The 5,791-nt window shown below is 44.3% G+C and overlaps 2 pseudogenes; both read left to right on the top strand.

Moving 5' to 3' along the window:
- The first annotated feature begins 896 nt into the window (after positions 1-896).
- LOC111827489 lies at positions 897-1,206 on the top strand (annotated as a pseudogene).
- A 114-nt stretch (positions 1,207-1,320) lies between these two features.
- LOC102422900 lies at positions 1,321-1,658 on the top strand (annotated as a pseudogene).
- Positions 1,659-5,791: the final 4,133 nt, after the last annotated feature.

The following is a 5,791-nucleotide window of genomic DNA, read 5'->3' as shown; positions in this document are numbered from 1 at the left end:
GGCCAGATCCCCACAGGTCACCCTGAGGGACCACACCTGTGCATGAATTCTAGTTTTAACATAAAATGACATTAGTGAGATACTATAATATGTGTATGTGTGTGTGTGTGTGTGTGTGTGTGTGTGTATATATATATATATATATTAATAAAAGAGAAACATGCAAATTGATGTCACTTTGCTACGCCCACCAGCCAATCAGAGCGACTATGCAAATTAACCCCCAAAAAGATGGTGGTTAATTTGCATACACAGGTGTGGAGCGAAGACTGAAGGCTCCAGCTAGAGTGAAGACTGAAGACTGAAGACTAAAGACTGAAGACTGAAGACTGAAGATTGAAGAGGCTTGGCTTCTCCACTACAGCTGCAGCAGAGAAGACAACCCTCGCTGAGGCCAGACCAAAGGCGTGGGTCCCAGGTGCCGGAGGAAAACTGGTGCCAGCAGCCAGGGGAAGGAAGGCCTATTGTGCAAAACTTCATGCAACAGACTTCTAATTAGGCCAGGATCCCATAATGGGTCACAACCGAACAAGAGGAACAGGAGGATTTTGTGCAGGCAGCATCGGAAGCAGAGCAGAACTGGGGACTGGCTTCCTTAGTAGTCCTGCAGGGTCAATCTCAAGAGGACAGGCCAGGCACCAACAGACCAGGATCCTGACAGCGCTGCCGGCCTCCTGGAACTTGGCCTCAGGCACTGAGGCCTCTTCCCCTCCCTTGGACTGGATCCCTTAGTAGTCCTGCAGGCTGAATCTGCAGAGGACAAGCCAGGCACCAATGGACCAGCGCTGCTGGCACTTGAACATGAGCAGACAGAAGGTAAAAAGACCTTCAAGGCCTGTCCAAGGAGGGTTGGTGTTTAAAGTGGGGTGGTCCGGAGCTGCACCGCACTGACAACCATGACAGTCTCTGTGTTGGCAGCATGGCTGTGGCTCAGAGTGTGGGGAGTGAGGACCATGCAAGCCGGAGGCTTTGGCTGCTAACATTCAGCAAATTTCAGTTCCGAGACCGGCACGATCATGGAAGCCGGTGGGACCTTCGCAAAAAAAAGAGAAGGCTGAAGAGGAATGATACTTCCAAGAGCGGACTAAAGAACAACTGGCAGCCTTGAAGAAACAACATGAAGAAGAGATCACTCATCATAAAAAGGAGATTGAGCTTCTGCAGAAACAAATTGAGTGGCACAAGCAGAACATCACAAGAAACTGAAAGATCATGATACTGCCGGGGTGTCAGGGTGAGGGACAGCCATATTTGCCTGTGCGACCCAAGCTGTCAACAAGAAAAAGTGCACAGGAGCTCGGTGTGCACACGCCCAGGTGGATGCCTTACAAACTGAACTTGACCGCGCACATGCCCGCCACCTCCCTCAACACCACTGGGAGTCCACCCGCCTTCCACCAGCATGGCAAACGTCCTCCCAGTACCGCCAGCTGATGAGTGACTACGACCACCATCTCTAGGATACATGCAGGGAATAGCCAGGTGCCCCCGAGCAAATATGTTGAGCTGCTGGCCATCATCGAAGAGCTGGGGAAGAAGATCTGACCATGTACACGGGTAGCAAGAGCACGATGGAGAGACTGAAATGAGGCATCATCCACACAAGAGGGCTGGTTTGGGAGTGCTTGGCCAAGACAGAGCGGAAGGCCAGGTCCTAGTCTCCGAGTCATTGTGAAAAGCTTTCCCTCTTCTTCCAAGAAGTGACAGATCATGCCCCGCCCCCCCTTCAGATGAAACTTGGTTTCAAACGGTAACAGCTTGGTTTCTCCTCCCCATGCCCCTCCCGTGGTTCATCAGGCTCCAATCCTCCCATTGCTGAGATGGAGAAGAGATTTTTGCAGTCATTAGGTTTGCATATTAGTTAGGAACTACCCAGGGCGTTTTGTGTGTGTGTGTTTTTTTTAAAGCATTGATTTACATGGTGCACATCAGTTACCTATCACAGAAAACTGTGGTTGGCCTCCCAGATACTGTGTTTCTCTTCTGGATACATTTCTGTTACTCACATGGTTCTTTGTTTCTCTTCTGAGCTGATCCAACTCTGAGGGTTTGTTTCAGCAAGTCCTGAGGCAGCACTTTAGTAGCCAGTGCCCGTTCACCACACAGTATAAATTCTGCTCAATGTAACTTTTCTTTTTTTTTTTGCTTAAGCATTTGCATGACTATTATTACTTTGAAGTCAATCTTTAAAATGCACAAGTTATAAATACAGAAGAAAGAGCAACTTATTGAACCTCAACCTTGAACCTCGCCTGACAAGGACCCCTGAAATTTCCCCTAAGGATGTATGTAGATTTCAGTTCTGCCTTTCCCATCAGTGGATCCAAACATCTGGGAGAAAGTGACTAATAGTGTTTGCATCTTTGTATATATTTATTACTTGATGTAATAAAGCTTATTTTCATTAACAACAACAATAAAAAAGAAACTGCACACGGTTCCCCATAGAATGTCTACATACTGTCCACTTCTATAAAGACATAGTTCTGGTAACTAATATCTATCTATGCTGCCAACAGATTATAATAAATTGTGATCAGTGGAAAAAAACACACACACAAAAAAACACCAACAAAACCAAGTGGGATGACATCTGAATTAGCCAAGCGCACCCTCAACCCCTTCACCTGCCCAGACGCCTAGGGTCCCTTTACAACTGGGCTGAGCCCAGTGCTGCCCAGTGGCCTGGACACCAGGCCTGACCGCCTCTCTGGTTTGGCCCAAACATCTGAAGTTCGCATTTGTTGCCAACTTAAGAAATTGGAACATTCACATAAAATCAGGAGTCCCCAGTTTTCTTTCCAAAGTGGCTGATTGGGCTACCAACCAAGGGTGGTCGGAGTCACTTCAACCCTAAGAGGAACCCCCAGCTTGGGGGTGTGGTGAGGAGGAAGCTATCTGTGCAGACAGTTCAGTTGTGTAAACTGTCGCTGACTGTTGCACAGCCCAACAGTATGGCTGCTCAACTGTGAGACAGCACAGCCATGAAACAGTGCGTCTGTTAAACGAGGCCCCTCTCCAGCTTTCAGGGGGCTCCACCTGCTCCAACCCAGTGCACCCACTCTGCCCTGAGCTTCCCAGTACACCCCACTCTGCCCCAGTGAGACAGCTTCAGTGTTTCAGCTCCAGCAGACAGAACACATCCCATTGGAAAGGGAAAGTGTAGCCCCGGCCAGTGTTTCTCAGTGGATAAAGCCTCCGCCTGAGGACTGAAGGGCCTGGAGTTCAATTTCCAGTCAGGACACATGCCTGGGTTGTGGGCTTGATCCCCAGTGTGGGGAGTGCAAGAGGCAGCCAATCAATGATTCTCTCATCATTGATGTTTCTATCTCCCTCCCTCTCTGAAATCAATCTATACTAATAAAAGGGTAATATGCTAATTAGACCTGACAACTTTCCAGACATCCTTTCAGACAAAGCCATGGTGGCGGGGCCAAGGCAGAGGAGATAGGGGTGATCAGGCTGGCAGGGGAGAGCAGTTAGGGAGATCAGGCCAGCAGGGGAAAGCAGTTAGGGGATCAAGCCAGCAGGCAGGTGAGCGGTTAGGAGCCAGCAGTCCCAGATTGCAAGAGGTATGTCCGACTGGCAGTTAGACATGCCCCAAGGGGTCCCTGATTGGGGAGGGTGCAGGCTGGGCTGAGGGAACCTCCCCCATGCATGAATTTTGTGTACTGGGCCACTAGTCTATACCTATAAAAGGCTAGTATGTTAAGTGTCCATCTGGGTCATGATGTCACGTAGCAATGCCCTGCTTCCTCTCCTAGGTGACTAGCCTCCTTGCAGTTCTTCAGCCCAGGAACATGACTTGCTTTATAGCCAAATGGAAACATTTCACACTGTAACCAAATGTCTGTGAAGCATTTTCCTGTGCCTCATCTCATTTGATCCTCACAGAAGTCCTGGATTAGGTAGATAGGAGACTCAGTGGAATCCTATTTTCTTTTCATTAGCTTGAAAATGGAGATTTAGAAAATTTAGAAACTTGAAATGACTGAAAAGAAGTAAGAAATGGTGGACCTTGAAAATGACTTCAGGTTTTCTCACTGCGCAGAAAATAGTCAAATACTTCTGCAGTTAAATATTTTACCCTTTGTTCTCTACAAATATTTTACCCTGTGTGATCTACAATAATAATCTGCTTCATGTTGATATTTACTGCTATATTGCTGACAATTTCCTGAAAGAGAAGTTGGGGTGCTTCATTGCGCTGGAAAAGTTTAGCTACATCAGAAAGTGGGTCTAATTAAGCAAGTTTATTCTCTACATATAAAAGGCTGTGTTGACTATCGCATGCACGATACATATAAAGCTCTCGCTGGCACCAATTGCACATGTGTGTTTCGATCTGTCATTGTTGATCTTGAATTTGGTTGACACTTCTATTATAGAGAAAGGGTGAATAGCGATATGAAAATATTCCTTTTAATTAATTTTCTTCATGAATCCGTGCACCAGGCCGCTAGTTTCTAATAATTATTCATGCTAGTTATCATAACACATTTTATAATAATAACATTTTATTATTTTACTATTATAATTTTAATAATGGTTCAGGACATGGATTTGTATTATCAGATCAAGGAAGAAAGACCATAGGTTAAAAGTCCCTATATTTCTATCTTGTGACACTCCTTGCAGAAAGGCCATAGGTACACATGATGCCCATCTCAAGTGGCATGGTTCTACATATAAACCTCCACAGGGAGTGCACAGGGAGTGGCAGCAGCTAGTTACTTCCAGGTGTCAGAGAAACACAGAAGTAAAAGGCCAGCCAGTAAAAATTTACAAATAGCTCTATTTTGACTTATTTGACAAACTGCAAGATGACCCACTCTCAGATACCTCAATGAGTTTGTCTGGCAGAACATTAATTCTGGAAGATCTTTACCCATAAAAAAAGAAGGCATGGGTCATTTGTAGTTTTTAAAAATTTACAATAGCATTTTCTCTAGGCTGATATTCAACAGCTTCAGGAATGCCACTCTAAAGTATTGGACTTCCCTAGGAATATCATTTTAGCAAAAGATAAACAAAGGAGAACTTACTTCAAGTACTAGAAAAAATAAAAGGTGATGCTAATGAAGAACATATATTAGTTTTCCACAGTTGAAGTTCATGCACATCCACCTGAATCCTGAGGAGGGAGAAGACCAGGGTCATTGCTAAGGAGAAGAGGAACTTCACAGATTCTCCACATTTGTATATGGCCTACACCAATGACCATGTTTCAGAACTGACAAAATAACCCAGGGAGCAGGAGATTTTTTTAAAGTTAAAAAGTAAATAAGTAAAAAACAAAAACAAAAACAAAAAAAACACACAATGAAGTTTTTAATAAAACTGCAATGTAAATTTGCCCTTAGACTCCCAAATAAATCATGTGAGGTTATTCAGTTTCTCTGGGTTTAGATTTTCTAGACAATTCTTCTAGCTATGCAAAATCTGCATAATGTAAGTGAGAGATTTGAGGATTTAGACAAGGCTGTTAGTTGTAGATGAGTCTGGAAATTAAACAAGCAAATGTTATGAAGGTCCTTTAGAGATCTGGAGTTTTCCACACTAACTCTAGATAATAAGTGCTACATCAGTTCAGCAAAACCATCATGCCCAATAATGATTGCCTAATCATCTTTTTTCTATTATAATGACCTTAATTTTGCTGCATTTAGTTGTTTGAAGACTACACTGTACCTTGAATCATCAAGTTTTTAAGTCATTTCCATTTTCATCAGATTTACTGATGGCTCTGTAAGGAGTGTTTACACACACCATTGTTTGCTTGGAGTCAACA

Source organism: Myotis lucifugus, unplaced genomic scaffold (genome assembly GCF_000147115.1).
Source record: "Myotis lucifugus unplaced genomic scaffold, Myoluc2.0 scaffold_174, whole genome shotgun sequence".
In the NCBI taxonomy this organism is placed as follows: Eukaryota; Metazoa; Chordata; class Mammalia; order Chiroptera; family Vespertilionidae; genus Myotis; species Myotis lucifugus.
This window is presented reverse-complemented; position numbering and strand designations above follow the sequence as displayed.